Raw genomic sequence first — 19,582 nt, forward strand, 5'->3', positions numbered from 1 at the left:
ATATGGCCGAATATAAGAGAACATATAGCTACACAATTTTATCCATTCGACGACAGGTATAATATGGATCGAGTCCTTTAGTTTTGTCGAAAAGTTCACTTTTGTTAAGGAAATAAGGTGGCTGATTCACCTTGTAGTGTTGATAGGATTCGGAAGGTTTCATGCCGACTGTCTTCTCTCTTCCATTGCTGCTAACCTTAGCTGTCTAACAGTAGCGGCTGTTTGGGAACTCAGCAAAGGTATTTCAAAATAATGAGAGTTGATAAACCCATTTCTGGCCCATCGAGAACATCCCTTACACCACCGATAAGTGTAAGGAATTTTTGAGAAAATGTTATTCGCAGTGGGGCGAGAAAAATAATTATTCGTGTGGCAGAATGCTGCGGATTGGAGAAACAAAATGGTCATATAATTGTAACATTGCTACAATCATAACAATATGCAGTGGTCCGAGTGATTAATTCGTTTAATATTGACTGAGTCCACAGCTCGTGGTCTTGCGGTAGCCTTCTGGCTTCCAGCACACAGGGTTCCGGTTTCGATTCCCGGGGGGTAAGGGATTTTCCGTGCCTCGAGATGACTGGGTGTTGTTGTGTCGTCTTAATCATAATTCATCCCCATTAGGGTCGAAGGAAGGCAATGGCAAACCATTTCCTCTAGGACCTTGCCTAGTCGGCGGGAGACTCGCACCGACCCCTTACGCTCCTCGGAGTATCGGACCTCATCATCAATAATAAACGTAACTGTATTTAATTGTAAGACTATATCCATGGTAAAGTTTGGTGTGGCCAACACAATAACTTACTTGATATGTTGTAATGCTTCATGGTCATTCATAATTAATAAATGCCTCAAATGCCATTTTCTTCAACTCCTTGCACTAGAACTGCATTACAACAGCGTTACCTCCATTTCACAATTTTTGATAGAAATAATGCGCTTTTAGCGAACCTTTTTACTTCTGTGTGTAAAGCACAACTACCTTAGTCGCCGGTCGGTACCAGGTGCACAAGCATCCGCGGATAACTAGTACTGGTAGTGAAATTTTCCTAACCATCCCCCTCTGACCACCCTTCACTCTTTAGGCGCCGTGCAAATTATTTTCGCACGCCTCGTTCCGTTCCTTCTTTTCGTATCCAAACGGTACGACACTTGTGTCGCTCTTTAAGTTTGTAAATAAACATTGAGTTAATCCACAGCGTTGTCAAGCGTTAATGGATTTCTGGTCATATCCAAACGTTCAGAATCAGGACAAAACGGTGAAAAAATATTTGCGACTGATGGATTTTTCCGACGGATACTCTTACGGATATTATCTGATACCGTCGTGCTTTTGTTTCGCAGCTGATATTTACCTATGGACGTTTTTCTTTTATGATGATAGCCATGCTGAAATTGAGCCTTGGGCGCTAGGCATGTGATCATACCTTATCCATGGAATTCGGAAGGTATCGTGTCGTTCCCAATGATTGCCAACCTATGCCACCTAACTCCGAGTGGTGCTGCAAAAGCACGTAGGAAGTGAATTGCATATTTTTATCACTGACCATTATGACCTATTTAGGTACCGCGACCGTGTATAAAAAAATTATAAATAACATTCGCAATCCGACACGTTTTAATAATATTTTATTGAAAATGCATACCTTTGTGTTGTCAATGAAATATTATTGAAAAGAGAAACTGAAAGAGGAAATTATCTGTGAGAGGTGCTTATTGTTTGACCTCGAGCTGTCCGTGACTGAAAGAATTTCATTTCATGTTCTTTGCTACAGATGAGTAGCACTTGTGAACATGAAAGTCATATTACTTCCGAGCGTCATTTCCTCGGCAGTTTACTGATCCAGCGAAGAACTTGTAAATTATCGTTGGCAGCACTGTTAACCTATGGAGGCACAAGAATCAAGGCCCGGAAGACAACGCATTTCCATTGTTGTGCGCTTGACGTTATCGTAGAGCTTTCAGCTGAAACATCAGAGAGGTGTTGTTAACGTGCGTGGAACTAGTGTTTTTTATACAGCGTAGTGCTTATTTTCAAAGTACTTGAAGTGCATCTTATATGCAAAATACAATCGAATAAAATGGGCAGGTTTCTGGAAAACAAGCATGCCATCTAAGAATCCGATTCTGCTAAGCACAAGTAAAAAAGCAGAACAGCGCCCTACTCGTAAGCACAATGAAAGCTACATAAGCTATGGTTCCACTTGGACTGGGAGTGAAGAGTATCGTCCCCACTATGCTTAGTATGTGGATATAAAACGGCAAATTAATCTCTGCTTCGTTGTAACCTAAGCAAGCATTTTAAAACAATGTATTCACATTGGCAAGATAAACCTGTAAGCTATTTCAAGGGATTGTCTGAACAGCAAACAAGGGCAGCAAACTCATTTAAAGTGTAATGTCTGTTTCTGATAAAGCTCTGATCGCTTCCTACCTGTCTAGGAAATAATAGGAAAGAGTATGAAAGCTCATACTCTAGGTGAGTCAGTTATTTTGCCTACTTGCAAAAAACGATGACGATGCTAGGAAATAAAGCAGCTATGAAAACAAGCAACAGGAGTATTATAAAAATTTCTACTGATACTGAGAAAAAATGTATGCAGCAATGAAATCAAGGATTCAGGCCTTGCATTGCAAGTTGATGAATCAACAGACATTACCAACCAATCGCAACTGTTAACATTTGTCCGTTTCATTAATCAAGATCAAATAGTAAAACCGGTTCCTTTTTACAAAAAAATTAAGTGTGTCTACTAAAAGTGAGGACGTTTTCAACATTGTAAATGATTATCTTAATAAGTGGCAGTTAACACGGAAGTCGTGTGTAGGCATTTGTATAGATGGCGACCTTTCAATTGTAGACTGTGCGAAGGGCCTTATTTATTTATTTATTTTGAAAACAAAATGAAGATGTTATCATAACACACTGTTTTCTTCATAGGGAGGCCTTAATAGCAAAAACACTGGGAGAAAAATTGAGAGGAGTCTTAGAGCAAGTTGTTCAGATGGTAAATTTTATTAAAACAAGACCTGTCAGAACCCGTTTATTCGAAAAACTTTACATCGATATGGAGCCGGAACACAGACGGTCGCTTTTACACACAGGTGGTTATCGAGGGGGAAAATACCCGTTTGTATGAGCTACGAAAAGAACTTCTCGTGTTTTTCGAGGAAATGAAACATTTACATTTTTGCAACCCCCTCAGAGTGAATTCTGGATTGCCAGATTGCAGTATTTGGCCGATACATTTCAGCAGTTCAATATTTTGAACACTAGCTCGCAAGAGAAAGAAGAAAATATTCTCATATTCACCGACAAAATTAAAGCGACCCACAAAAGAAAAACTGTTCAAGGTAATTTGGATATGTTCTCGTTGATAAGGAGCACGTGCGTAAATGAAGTACTTCCTAAAGTAGTAGATCATTTAATAAGCTTAGAAGAGAAACTGAGTCATATTTTCCACCCCTCAACATTGAACAGTACGACTGGATTCCAAACACATTCATGGAAACTTCAGGTGATTCCTACTTAACATTAACAGAAGAAGAAGAACTGGCAGCTATATCTACTGATCGTGGACTGATAACTGAGCATAAGTAGTTGTCTCTTGGAGCCTTTTGGACTTCTATAAAACAAAAATATGTGTCAATATCTAAAAAGGCTTTGAACATTTTAATTCAACTTTTTATGTCATACTTATATGAGTTAGGATTTTCTGCCCTCACCACATTTAAATGTAGAAAGTGAGGAACACTTCAGTGTGTTGACGAGAAAGTGAGAGTTTGTTTTTGAAATATGTCTCCGAACATTTAAGAAATGGCGAAGACACATCAGGCTCATGTTTCCCATAAACACTAGAATGGGTAGACATAAGATACGTTCCATTTGTATTGCCGTATTACTTTTCTCTATAATTTGAATTAATCGTTAGTTTTATTGTATTATATCATTTTAATACGTTTCACTTAACAATTTCTCATGCCTTTCTTCTTGGCAGGGTAGGAGGCAACATAGCGCTCTACCGTCGCATTTGGGTGACAACCGTGCTTCATGAATCTTTCACATTTTTACACAAAAATTATTTGTTCATATTGTGATAATTATGTTTTTTTATTAATATAAATTGAATTTTTTGTAGTCTGGACACGAAATTCAAAATAAAATGATTCAATTGTTATTTTATCACAGTATTTATTTCCTATATTGACTGTTGTAAAATATTCTTCAGAAATGTGTGTATAGTACGCCCACAGTTATTAGCGCTGTTTCAAATTCTCCCGAAGTTCAAAACTTTGAGAACCACTGGTCTAATGGAAGGGAAAGCAAATAACAGGCAATGTTTCACCGTCCGAAACGTGAGCAGTACTGGTTTATTGCTTACAATTTGTTTATAACACTGTCATTCATTTGATTTCTGACTTTTACCCAAAAGAAATGGCTATAGCTGTTGCCTTGATATGGCAATTGCTGGTTCACGACAAGATAGTTTAGTGAGCATGGAAGCATTGATAAACTACAGTCCCTTACGTAATGAAAGACACTGCACGTAACAAGATGGGTTAATCTTCCAATTACACAAAATGGTTCCACTTCCTACCTTCCCTCCTCAGCCACACATTATCACTCAGGTATGACCACACTAACTGAAAGCAATGGTGCGTTCTGAACCGTACTCTGTCATTTACTCAGCGCACCATTTTCCAGTGGGGAAGAACAGCATACAATACGTCATTACAAACATTTGTTTCAGTCAGTGCTCAGATAATCTGTTTACTGGATACACCGGTTTTGGCTGACTCGTTAGATATAGCACAATAAACACTTCTCAGCCGCTGGCTGCGTAAAAACATGATAGGAGTCAACATTTACTCGAGACTGCTGCTGAGCGCTCAAAGTGCCGGTAACGTGGCAACTTCGAACTAGTGTGCGATGTTCCCCGCTGTGTACAATATGCGTATATGTGTTATGTAGCAGCTGGCATCGACCTTCCTCCTGCGTCTGTATTCTTGTGCGCGTGTCGCGTGTCTGCCTCGGCCCTCAGACCGCGCACGCACGTGGATATTACTCGGAAATCGATTGAAAACTTCGGTCGCCGAGGAATCCGGACTGCGTCCTGTTGCTCCGATGGTGACTGCTCGGCGCTTTCCAGAACTGCCCGTTGCCGATCATTGCCACAACGCAGCAACGCAGCAACGGTGCATTGCCAATCGCGTCATTGCGTCCTTTCTGACTTGATGAGCGGACAAACCTCCTTCGTCTGTTTCTTTTGACGGGGTAAGAATGACCAACGTTTTATTCCTTGCACTACACTGATTTGCGTGTAGTGTATAACTGACTAGTAATAACACCAACTAGAAGAATAATAGCAATGAATCAGCATATACAAATTTCTGTACCTAAGCGATAGCTGGGACTAACATCAACCTAACTGTGACAGAAGGTCTTTAATGAAATTGTCTGAGAAATTTAGAAAGGATACTCCAAACCAATGTTTGTCATCAAGCACTGCGGAATGCGATTCGCCCCTTTAACTTGAATTATTCGAATGTGAAAGAAAACAGTACCACCTATAAAAACTTATAATTGGACGATCGATTAACATGAGAATGAAATTCTTAACTTTTTGAAATTTAATATTTCTCTCATGCACGAAGGCTCCTGATCTTCTGAACAACCAGAATGTTGAAACTTACTGACAGATTAAAACTGCGTGCCGGACCGAGGTTCGAACTCGGGACCTTTGCCTTTCTCGGGCAAGTGCTCTACTGACTGTGCTATCCAACACGACTGACGACCGGTCCTCACAGCTTCAGTTCTGCCAGTACCTCGTACCTACCTTCAAAACTTCACTGAAGCTCTTCTATGAACCTCGCAGAACTACAACTCCTGGAAGAAAGGATATTGCGGAGACATGCCTTAGCCACAGCCTGGAGATTTTTCCAGAATTCTGGAAACGGGATGTTAATGTCACCGTCTAACTAGAAATGAAATTACAATGAAATCCAGACCATTTTCTGCTTAGAGGGGTCGATAAATATCAACGGGAACAGTTGGAAATGTGTGTCCCAACTGGAGCTCGAACCCGGGATCTCCTGCTTGCTTATCAGACAGTCTATCCGACTAAGCGATCGAGGACACGGAGCACAGCGCGACTGCCGGGACGTCTCTGGCACGCTCGCCTTGAGACCCACATTCCCAACTTACTGTTCACACACTACATTTATAGTGCCCCTGCCCACTATACTCGTTACTTGCGGCAGTCAATCTACCGAATCCCGTAAGAGTTTGAGCAATGTGAGTGCATCCGCACTGAAGATGATCATTAGCCGGTCAGCCTCATGTAACTAGGTGTTGTTCAACCACTGGAATAAAAAGTAGTGCTAATGAGTTGTAACATCTAATGTAGAAGATCGAGATAGACGTTACCAGATGCCTGCGGACAGATACACAGCACTTCCCAAGTACAAGAAGCCGATTCGTGAGTTCTACAGCTACATTTACATCTACATTCATACTCCGCAAGCCACCTGACAGCGTGTGACGGAAGGTACCTTGAGTACCTCTATCGGTTCTCCCTTTTATTCCAGTCTCGTATTGTTCGTGGAAAGAAGGATTGTCGGTATGTCTCTGTGTGTGCTCTAATCTCTCTGATTTTATCCTCATGGTCTCTTCGCGAGATATACGTAGGGGGAGCAATATACTGCTTGACTCCTCGGTGAAGGTATGTTCTCGAAACTTCAACAAAAGCCCGTACCGAGCTACTGAGCGTCTCTCCTGCAGAGTCTTCCACTGGAGTTGTATCGTCTCCGTAATGCTTTCGCGATTACTAAATGATCCTGTAACGAAGCGCGCTGCTCTTCGTTGCATCTTCTCTATCTCTTCTATCAACCCTATCTGGTACGGATCCCACATTGGTTAGCAGTATTCAAGCAGTGGGCGAACAAGTGTACTGTAATCTACTTCCTTTGTTTGCGGATTATATTTCCTTAGGATTCTTCCAATGAATCTCAGTCTGGCATCTGCTTTACCGACGATCAACTTTATATGATCATTCCCTTTTAAATCACTCCTAACGCGTACTCCCAGATAATTTATGGAATTAACTGCTTCCAGTTTCTGATCTGCTATATTGTAGCTAAATGATATAACATTTTTTTTTCTCTGTATTCGCAGCACATTACACCTGTCTACACTGAGATTGAATAGCCATTCCCTGCACCATGCGTCAATTCGCTGCAGATCCTCCTGCATTTCAGTACAATTTTCCATTGTTACAACCTCTCGATATTCCACAGCATCATCCGCAAAAAGCCTCAGTGAACTTCCGATGTCATCCACAAGGTCATTTATGTAAATTCTGAATAGCAACGGTCCTACGACACTCCCCTGCGGCACACCTTAAATCACTCTTACTTCGGAAGACTTCTCTCCATTGAGAATGACATGCTGCGTTCTGTTATCTAGGAACTATTCAATCCAATCACACAATTGCTCTGATAGTCCATATGCTCTTACTTTGTTCATTAAACGGCTGTCGGGAACTGTATCGAACGAGTTATGTTCCGATGTTCGATAACAACGTTTATGTTCAGTAAAATCAAATGCATCACGTCTTCTTGCTCCAAAACCACCATAGTACAATGTCGCTCTTGAGACATGGATAGTTTTTCACCTCTAAGGCGTCATCTGTAATGTGAAACCATTAAGAGTACGAGCAATTAAAGTTCGTGGTGCTTTCTGAAATAACCAAATTACCGGGGAGGGTATTGCGGAGCTCATTCCAATTTCAACACTGTGACTAATTGCTCTCTACGAATCCTTGTTCTGTTGCAAGACAGCCTCCTGCTCTGTCTTGAAAAGAGAACCAATCTCTGACGTTCATTTACTTTCATGAGGCAAGCATGGCCAACGCTATGTTTCTTGCATTTCATTGGATAGTTGTACACAGATAATGTGTCACATTGTAAAACTAACATTAGGACTACATGATATTCGTAATTTTCAGTTGATTATAAATAATGCTTTCCCGGTATTCTGCTTATACTCCGTTATTATTTAGGATTTGCTTAATCATTGTTGTAATAAATATGAACAATTTCTATACATGTAGATCATCTATAAAACTACTGTATAGTTCCCTAGTCCTTATTTACGATCGTTAGTTGTAATTTTAACGATAGGATAGGTTAGGTTAGGTTAGGAAAAACTGGATTGAAGTCCTTCTGTGTCAAGGAGACAAAAGGGCGCCACTGAAAAACGTGTAGTTCGCGAGAAGGGCGTGCCAATTGAGAACAGAGACTATCTAGTATCAGGCGTCACACTGCACTCACTGCGGCTTGGACGCGAGGCTAACATCTGCACAGTTACGAGGAACTAGAGTCCAGATGACTGTCAGTTACGCCTGTAAAGATGTGGGATGATTATTCCTACTTCTGCATCTATATACACACGGTCCACGCACATTGATGTCGCTACAGGATATGTTCGACGTCAGTGTGCAGGTGGTGGCAGAAACAGTAGAGGGTGTATAAAGCTTGCCGAGGGGACGCGGAAAACAGAGCAATCGCTAAAACTTGCTCGAAGATTAAAACTGTGTGCCGGACCGAAACTCGAACTCGGGACCTGCCGTTGTCGTAATGCGGAAACGGAACGATTTATCTGATATCCAAAAGGGTATGATTGTTGGCTTCTGGCCAAACAGGGAAGCATTTCTGAAACTGCTAAATCTGTAAACTGTTCGTGTGTAGCCGTGGTCTGCTGTGCTTAGCAAAGTGTCGCCATCTGACTACCCATATGAACTGTTAACACCTCTGATACTAAATGTTGCTGGGTTTTCTCTTTTGGTGCTAGGCAATTGTCAGGATGAGCATTACTGCAAAGGACATTTGATTCTAAAGCATTATGTCAGGGTGAAAATACTAAATAAATTAATTTTTCTCTCTTAACAACATGTGGGCAGGGTGGGTTTTCCTTGGCTCGGGTATGAGGTAGAATGAAACAGCCTTGTTACATAAGATAACTTTTATTGAAAGTTTTGTACAACTGTTTCTTACTGGATGTTCTGGCTTGGAGAGCGGCAGCTGTGTCGTTTGCGAAGCCTTCTGCTGCGGCAGCGGCGGCGTCTGATTACGCGTGGTGGAATGTATCTCGTGTCGCCACCCCGCCGTTGACTGGAGACGCGCATCGTGCTGTGGCCCGTTTAATTATTGAGAGCGAAGTCGTGCATCCGATGGTGACACCTTGGATGTGGCGTCACAGCGTTTCTCTTCTCTAAGCGGTCGCGTGTGACAGTGTTGTGCGTCGGCCAGCGGAGCGGCGCGGCGGGGGAAGGCCAGTGTCCCGGACTCGAACAACGGACTCCAGCTTGCCAATCTTTGGCTGTCCGATCTTCTTCCCAGCTCACAGGTGACTGCTGATGTGAGGCCGTCTCCTTCCCGTCCTCACGAATCACCCGGGTACGTAAAAATCAGTCTTCAAATACCTTTTAACTTCTGTCTTCTGGGGCCGAGGCTGCTGCTTGCTATTCCATTACAGCGCAGGACTTGGTGCGTCTGGGTATGATGTAGTCTCTTCTTGCATGACGGTCTTCAGCACCGAAACTGTCTGAAAACTACTGCTACTCTTCTCCCTTGTCGGGCCCACTGCGTCTCGCTTATGTATTCACTTCAGTTCACTGGAGGTAAACGACTTCTGTCACGTTGAAAAGCTTCTCGAAGAATCTTCTTAACGTCGATCATTGGCTCTTGGAATGTAGGCGAGGGCCTTTGATCACATGTGACAACTGAGAAACACGTGAGCCGGTCATTGCCTCTTCTGCCACGTTGAAAAGCTTCTCGAAGAATCTTCTTAACATCGGCCATTGGCTCTTGGAATGTAGGCGAGGGCCTTTGCTCACATGTGACAACTGAGAAACACGTGAGCCGGTCGGGGATGCCCTGACGGCTGAATCGACAGCGTCCGCTTATGTGGGGAGGACGATGGCTTCTCCTGAACTTGCTAACTTCACGGTCATTGTCTCTTCTGCTCTGCCTGCTGTTTGCCAGTATGTAACTCTCTAAACTAAGCCAAGTTTTTCATTTATTTTGTAATTTCTACTTCACCTTGATTTCACTAATTTATTTTCTTATCTTATGTACCACTCAACAGAACTAAGAAGCTGTCAACAAGGCCTCTCCAACGACTGTTTAGTTAACGTTGCTGCATATTGGCCTCCACAGCAGGCGTCTGTTTCAAGCACTTGTGCCGGCAGCTGTCCACTGATGACGAAGAATCGAATTTGCCCACCGTAACTTTAACTACGTGTCCACTGAGAGGTGACAGGTGGAGTTTACAGATGAACCACATTTTATGCTCTATCAGACAGATGATCGCTGGCATTAATGGTGTGAAGCGTCTGAAAGAGGAGGGTCCAGAGGAGGAAGCGTTGTGATCTGAAACCCACAGGCACTCTTCCTGCACGTTTCACAATGGACCACGCTGCAAATGGTGGTTAAGCAAGCTTTTGACAGGTGGTCACATTGATACTACTGGACAGTGTACATCTGTAGTCTGCAAACAACTGCGAAGTGCATGGGAGAGAGTACGCACCAGACATCAGGGCTCTTTCCAGTTCCATTCACATATGGTGCGCGGGAAGGATGATTGTTTAAATGCCTCTGGGCGTCCTGTGATTAATCTAAACATGTGTTCATGAACCCTATGGGAGCAGTACGCTGGTGGTCGTAGTATATTCCCAGTCATGATTTAAAGCCGGTTTTTGAAACTTCGTAAGTAGGCTTTCTCGGAAACTGCTGAGGGTATTTTCGTTCCGTCGTTACAAGAAAATGCGTGTTTTTGTTAGGTGAAGTGGTCTACAATTAAAATATTTACAATTTGATATTTTTCTAAGATCGAAAAACAGTTCGTCAACAATTTGCTGGTTTTTACTTACGGTGACTTCTAATTGGTTTCTCGCCTACACCAGAAAACGTAATGTGCTAGCACGTCTTTGGTGTATTTCGACATTATACACTGATACCTATAGACTAATTTTTCGGTGTTCTGCAGAACTATGCATTTCTTACGTTTTACATAGCACACTTTTTCGTACACCAGTCTTTACTGTTTATTTCTATACTTCTAGGTGTGTATTGTGCTGCCGACATATCACTGACACTGGTTTGTCTTTGACGTATGCTTTTCTAGTTATTTATATGTGTGTTATTTTATTTATTTATGTTGCTGTGTATTTAAATGCCGTGTAAGAGTGATCAAGAAATGGTCATGGAGAGGTTCTTTTTTTTTTAAATAGGTGGTGGAGTGAGAACCAAAGATGAGTAGGCATACGTGCACAGTAGTGTGACGAAGAGTGAGGTGGAGGAAAAGGTAAGGAGTAAGAAGTGAAAAGAAATTGGGGGAGGGTTGGGTGAGAGAGGAGAAAGATGAAAAACGCTGTTTTCGTGTGGATTTTTCGATTATTTTATATAGTGATTGGTTCCCAATATTTATTTGGTCATTGAACAACTATTTATCTCGTGTTAATGCTTTGTGTATGCGTAAGTTTTCTGGGAAAGGGACGAGGTGTCTGTTTTACTGACTCTTGCGCTATTCATATATTCTTCAATATTGCTTGGTCTATTGTATTCCTGTTTTAGATGACCTGCAGATACTGAATGGTTTGTACCGTATTTCAATGCTGCCACTCACTCTACTTTTTCACAATCTCTGCAACTGAACTGTTAGATATCACATTGTAGATATCTTCCGGTTTTAATATCAGTTTTCGGGTGTGCTTTACTAGTGAGTTGTTTGTTTTGTGTTTAATGTTTAAGCCTAGTGTCTTGAATATGTTACCTATTTTATGAGTGAATTTGTTGTGGTAGGTCGTTGTATGCCATTTCTTTTATTGTAGTGCAGGTTGTATGTGTTGGTGTGCTGTCTACCGTTGTTTCTTCTTTAATGCTATTTGTTTTATAAAAACCAACTCATTTTCATAATCAGAAATGTTTAGGGGAATCGAGATGAAGTTGTTGAACATGTATCTGACCCGGACACTGTTTCTGATTCTGTAGGTCGTTTGAGGTTGCATTTAAGACAGTGTCACTTGTTGCCGGTTTTCGGTATATGTCAAATGCGTGTTTGTTATTGTCTTTTCTTTTGGTTATGTCTAGAGTAAGTTTTCTTGTCCTTCTTGTACTATAAACGTTAAGTTTTTGTGTACAGTATTTATGTGCCTTTGCGTAGTTGCTATTCTCTATTCTTAGGTTCATCTATCATGCATATTATGTCGTCCACGTATCATGTATCCGTCCCAGTAGCTAGTAAAATTCCAAGTGTTAGGCAAGCTATGACAGCCAGATATACATTTTCACAAAGTGTCGCTTGTTATCTCTTGTTATTATGTACATATATTACCGATGATTGGGCTTCGCCCTCCTCCCCCCACCTTTTCCCCCTCGAACTGCATGCTACTCCTGCGATAGGTTTCTGGTGTTTTTTTAATAAAGATTTGGTGGTTTGCTCATCATTTTTAAATGGTGTCCTCGTAAGTTCTGGCCGCACTGACTTTACATGCAAGGATGTTCCACTGAGATTACTATTTACCTATGTACTTTCGTCTGTTTTGATTATTGTGTGATATATATATATATATATATATATATTTCATTCTTGAAAGTGGTTGCAAGGACTGCGTCTGTACTGTCCTGTGTGCAGCTTTCGGCAGCTTTTTTACTAATAGTTTTATGATTTATTCCTGTGCTTTTATTTCGCGATATTAAATCTGAAATCCTATACTTGTGTAAAAATTATTTTTTTTTGTAAAATATCCTCTATTTTTCATACCTTACATCCCTGATTCTAGATGAATCACATAGTCTGTATAAGATACTGATATGATTTGTTATTGGCATTTAATACATTTATTTTTTAATGTCTTTTACTATACTATACTGGTTGTCCCCATTGAAACTATGATTCTTGATGATATTCCATGTTACAGCGGCTTTTTGTAACTTTCTGTAATGTGTCTTGTATTTGGCATCGTTTGGAGAGCTAAGTCGGCACGCCATCTGGCGGACTTTTTGTTTACTTCGCTTTGGTCAGCCACATTTGTTCACTTTAGATTTCGTGTTCCACTAATACACTTGACTGCTTGCTCTGTGAAATTTCGTGCATTGTATGTCAGTGCTTATGCAACTTTATTTATGCATTGGTTTGTATTCTCTAAATTTTTCTGTCGCTTGTATTACCTTACTGTGTGAGTTGTGCTCATGATGTTTATATTTTTTAACAAATTGTCTGATAATGGGCCATGCTCGAAACACGTAGTAAAGAGTATGAAGTCAATACAACATTTCTATGGAACATAAGAGATCTGTCATTAGCTTCCAATCAGCATGATATATGTTTATTTGTCTAATCATAATGCTAGCATACCTCTTGAGCGACTTCAAGTCGCAACTCCAAAGCACAGCTGTGTTACTGAACCAACTGTTTTACAGAAATCGAGAAATACTATTCCACCTGACTGAATTGTCCAAAGCCTTCAGTATGAGACATGAAAAAAGTGCGAGCTGGGTTTTAAATGATCATTTTTTCAGAATCTATGCTGGTTGGGATGGAGGAGGTCATTCTGTTCCAGATATTCAATTACGTTTGAGCTCAAAATAAGTTCTATAATTCTACAACAGATCGATGTCAATGATATTGGACGGTTGTTTTGTGGATCACTTCTACCATATTTCTTGTAAACGGGTGTGGCCTATGCTTTCTTCCATCTACTGGGTACAATTTTTTGTTAGAGGGATCCACCATAGATTACAGTTAGAATAGGGGCTACCTTAAGCGCAAATTCAGGATAGAACCTGATAGGGTTTCCATCGGGTGCTGGAGTTTTTGTTCATTTCCTACGTAAGAGTACATTACAAAACAGAGTTACGCATTTCTGCGTTTCCTTTGCTGCCCTCAATTTCAGTTCCTGTCTCATCCGTGAGCCACTGGTCACTAAATTTGGTGCCACTAACAGCCTTTACATACGACCAGAATTTCTTTGAGTTTTGTGAAAGGTCATTCCATGATCTTCTCCTGCGGTAGTCACTGCACGCTTCACGCATTATTCTCTTGACAACCGAAGACGTTTCATTCAACATCTTTCTATCTGAAGCCCTATGCTTTTCTTTAGAGATAGTATGCAGTAGTCCCTGTTTCTTTATAAATCTTTACAGTGACTGATTACCACGGAGGATCCCTCCGATGAAATGCCTATGCAGTGCATGGTCAATTATTCTTCTGAGCTTGAGCCATAGCTCCTCTACGTGCCCCCATCCTGTGCTAAGGGTTCCTCAAACACACGCACCCATGCCTGAGGGAGGACTCGGACCTCCGCCAGGACCAGCCTTACATGATAATGATGACACCGGGGATCTGAGTGCCATTCTGACGATTGTTCTGTCCTCATGTTCTATCGTCTCCGTAGTTCGACTGCTTCCTTCGTGACGCTGTTCGACCATGGTTCACCCATTCCTGCCAACATCCTCGATTATTGGCATGGTTCCTACTCAAATGTTGAACGATTCGCCGATTACTGCAACCGGCTTCTCTGAGTCCAATTATACGTCCTCTCTCAAATAGACATCTGCTTATACTGTTCAGGCGCCTGTCTATGAGGCACAGTTACTGTTCAGCTGATTACACGGAATGAAATCCGCAAAAACTGTAGGTCCTGGTATCGACATGTCGTCTTACTACTATCATCTCCAGCTGCGCGGTGAATTTTCTTTCCTTAAAGTGTATACAGAGACACTTCCCCAATTAAAATATAGTAATCAAATAACCAGAAATATCTTTTTTTCTCAATTCCTCCCCCCCCCCCCCCCCACACACACACACACTTTTTCCAGCTCTGCCTCATATTACACACACACATTTCTCCTACCAAAGGCAAGCACGAACAAGAGAGCAACGACAATAACGTAGCACCTGTCAATGAGTATGGAGACGTAAGTGTCTGCTCAAACCACGTTTTGTGGAAAATACGTATGTATAAAAAAGGCAGGAGTGAAATTACATAAAAACGGTGTGAAAACGGTGTACACAATAGCAACAGAAGAAGATATGCACAAGACACACACGACAGGATGAAACTTGCAAGTACAGTAACATACATAGCCACTACCCACCAAAAAGTATTTCAGAAATACACAAAATTTCTTGTGACTACTTTGCAGATGACATGCTGTCAAAACGACAAAAAATGGCACAGTAAAGCTGATCTGTAAAAATACATTTTCACTAGCAATGTAATTTTCAGATGACCAATCCAAAGAACCAAGAAAAATATGTGTGTTGTAGTTTTTAGGCCTAGAATGGAGAATCGCCATGAACTTCGTATTATATTTTACAGAAATAAATTTGGCCCACAGAACATGACGAATGGCGTCGAAACATGCGTCGATATATAGAAGGAACTAAACTGTGTTTTGCAAAAGGCGGAGTTCAAAAATAGAAAAACAATAAAAAAACTCTTAAGGGGAAAAGTGAACAAATGAATTTATTACATTTATTGAACTGAGCAATTATTGATGAAACATATAACATTCATCTAAAAAAATGTCGATCCATTACAGCTTATACGAGTACCACATACACAAAACGAATTAAGAGAATTATGTGGCGAACTTATTAGGAAGAATGCGATAAGTGATACAAAATAACCGATGGTTTATTTACAGTCAAAGAAACGGCACAAAAAGCTGGAAAAGAACAGCTGCCACTAACCTTACCGTCCTATGACAAAAACAGAGGTAAAATCCGAGAAGAATTTAAAAGCACAAGATACCTCATAATTCACCGCAGTAGCTGTAAGGTCCCACCAGAAAGTTGTATAGGATTTGTTTTGGGTGCTGCTCAACAACGGCAGACAAAAGTGTGGTGAACAAGTCATTTTAAGGAGAAAATATTCTCGAAAAATATTTTTCACTGCTCAGACAAAAAACGCAATCTTGTGGTGAACGATAAAAATAGGATCTGGAAATGATATATTTTATTGCCACTGTAAAGGACACAAATCTTTAGGTAGAAATTGCGCTATTTGTCAAGAGTTTATGTGTTCGGAGAAACATAAATCAGTTGTAAAATTTTCTCAGTTTCCCGGAGGTTGTTTCAATGTTAGATACTCGAACTGAAAACCTATGTTTCATATCTTGCTGTAATGGAAACGCATAGGAGTAATCCTACATTAGGCAATGGCACTGGATACTGGTGAGGTTCGCTAATCCTCTCACATTTGGATTCGCTTATGACATCATTAAATATTCGATTTTGTAAATAAATAGCCCAACTCTTATGTTAACAAAACTGAATCATTCATACATGATGAAACTGATACTACGGAAGTACACAAGAACGCAAAATTGTTTAAAATTTTTGTCTGTGTAATAATGTTTCCGGAGAACTACAACTTTGATGTAACGTGCTATTGAAGAAGAATACGGAAATCGTTACTCTTCCTCACGAAACCAACGTGGAACGTGGAGTCTTGACTGTACACCGCAAATCACTTCCATAGTAAAAGGAAATCACCTGGTATGCTAAATCGAGTTATTTTAGCAATGATTAAGACACTACACGTCAATCCTTTAATTTCTCAGTTGCTCAAATACTCATTCGGTCACCGTCGTTTAGGTGCCCAGCAGTTTCACTAACCCGTATTACATGCAGTAACAGCGGTATTTATGAGAATGCAGCAAATGATAAAGGAATAAGAACATAATGCCATGCTATGTCATGCTTGTGTGAAATAATGACGTTGAAGCGAATAATGCCTCGTTGACAAGACTGTCCATCATACAATGTAAGCGTTCACTGTTAGTACTGACATCACTTAAAACTGGCGAGGTAAATAGGCCATGTTCGATACATAAAGCTTCCTCCTAACGTTTCCCCTCCGACTGCGGGACTGTTGAGGAGTGAGGACTATCATAAAACGAACAATAATATTTTTGATCGCATCAATTATAAAAAAAACTTCAGAATGATCCGACGACGAAGATTTTAAAAGTCACTAATCGACTGGTCAAAGCGCCTTCACTGACCTTTGACGATAACGGAAGCGTAGCGGCCTAGGCTCTATGGATTACCCAAGGTGCACAAACCACAGATTTCTTTGAGGCCTAATTGTGTCTCCCACCCACAAATTAAACACCTCGCCTCACTGCTGCAACCTCATGTTGATGGAACTGAGAGTCATATTAAAACTTCATATCACTTCACAGGGAAATTAAAAGAAATGCACGTTGACCAAGGTGATATCCTTGTTATTTCTGACGTGATGTCATTATTTACCATAATTACAGTAACGAAACTATGACATGTGCAGCAGATTCTTTTCCAGCAGATATTTCCAGTTGAATAACGATTTTTATGAACAGACTGAAGGGGTGCCAATGGGCAATCCTCTTAGTTCGGCTATAAGCAATTTATGCAGAACTTTGAACAACGGGCGGTGTAGACTGACAGTAAAAGACCAGCCAGATGGTACCGCTAAGTCGATATTACTTTCGTAGTATGGACATACGGTGCAGAGGAATTGGATGCCTTCCTGATACATCTTAACAGTATCAACCCCCAAAAAAATTACTATGGGGACGGAGAGTAATGGCCAACAGAATAGATAATGTCTGCCTATTACACATTACGACCCTCTTCAACTGTCGGCAGTCTCTGTCAGTCAACAGACCAGGTCGGCCTGTACGCTTTTGTGATACACATTTCCCTTCATTTTTCCACTTCACTATCGCATCGCAAACAGTGGACCTAGGGATCTTCAAGAGTGTGAAAATCTCACGCACAGACGTGTGACACAAGTAACATCCACTCACCTGGCCACGTACGAAGTCCGCGTGTTCCGCGGAGCGCCCCATTCTGCTCTCTCACGGTGTCTAATGACTGCTGAGGTCGCTGATATGGACTACGTGGCTGTAGGTGGCAGCACGATGCACCTAACATGAAAAACGTATGGTTTTGGAGGTGTACGGATACTTTTGATCACATAGTGTATTTAAAAGATGAACCTGAACATCTACGGTCGACATTCGAGAAGAATGGTTATTCGAACAAGGAGATAGAATGAGCATTTCCCTCTAGGGAGAGATTCAGAATCGACGAGGAACGACGGCCACCCAAAGGCAATGTCTTCCTTTCATTCATCGCTATGATTTCATATGTCATTGGGAAAGCATTGAGCAGGTATGGTGTGGAAACTACCTTCAGACCCACCAGGAAGACGCAAAGATCGCCAAAAGATATACGACATCTTTGGCTACACGGGGTGTACATAAAATTCCTTGTAGTTGTGATCGAGTTTATATAGGTACCACAGAAAGAAGTGTTAACACCCTTCTGGTTGAACAAGAGGAATTTCCGTCTGGGACATATGGATAAATCGGCCTTACAGGAACATCTTGATCATGACATAAAATTCATTGAGACATCATATTATGATGCCCGTGTGTATACAGAGGCTAGTCAGATTTATAAACGCAATAATAATTTTAACAGTAAAGAGAAAGTTGTTAAATTAGATAAAGTTTGCATGTCAACAGTGCAACTTAAGAATGACGTTCGATTACTTTGATTCGAGAATGTTGGCTCTACCACAGAGGTGAACCGAGTACACACAGCCGAGGTCACGTGATGGAGTGTGGTGCTCTCTGCACTGCCCATACATTCAGCACTCCCTCGACTTCTGGTTGCAGTTCGCCATTTTACGTCTGAAGATGTCTCCCGCAGTCGGAGACGAAGCGTTAGGAGAAAGTTTTATATATCGACCACGGTCTATCAGCCCGGACCTTTTAAATGAAGGTTATCCATACTCGTCTGCCCCCCCCCCCCCCCCCTCGGCTTCCTACAGGAGGGCACATAACTGTATTACTTCCAAAAGGAGACACTGTATATGTAATTTGCCTAGACTCGTGCCAGTGGCAGAGAACTTACCTTTTCAAAGACATATTCCAACCAACCTCAACACCTGACTTCTTCGTCACAGGACTCTTAGAACTGTAATCACAGGAACATCTATACAGAATGTAATTGGTTCAAGTGCAGATATTTTTACTAATGACTGAGGACGGTATACTGAACAACATTGTATCTGCATTTACGTCATTTGCATATTGATAATTATAGCTTTTACAAGTCCTACGTAATTGTCACCGAGGCATTTAATAAGAAGAAGAGGATTCTAACTGCGTGCATGGACAAGGACCTGAGAAGAGACTGGCGAAGTGCTTCATATGAAACATGCTATTATATGGAGCTGAGACATGGCCACTAAGGAAAGAGAAAGAATGAAGAATAGAAGCATTTGAGATGTGGATTTGGAGGAGGATGGCAGGGATAAAATGGGTAGACGAAGTGAGAAATGAGGAGGTGCTGAGAAGAATGGGGATTGAGAGGGAAATTTTAAAGGTAATCAGGAAAAGGAAACGCTCGATGGGAAAAGATTGTTTACTGTTGGATACAATGGAAGGAACGGTGAATGGGAGAAAAGGAATAGGACGCAGAAGATACAAAATGGTTTATATCATAAGGGTAGGAAACAAT

This window comes from Schistocerca gregaria, chromosome 2 (assembly GCF_023897955.1).
Source record: "Schistocerca gregaria isolate iqSchGreg1 chromosome 2, iqSchGreg1.2, whole genome shotgun sequence".
Lineage (NCBI taxonomy): Eukaryota > Metazoa > Arthropoda > Insecta > Orthoptera > Acrididae > Schistocerca > Schistocerca gregaria.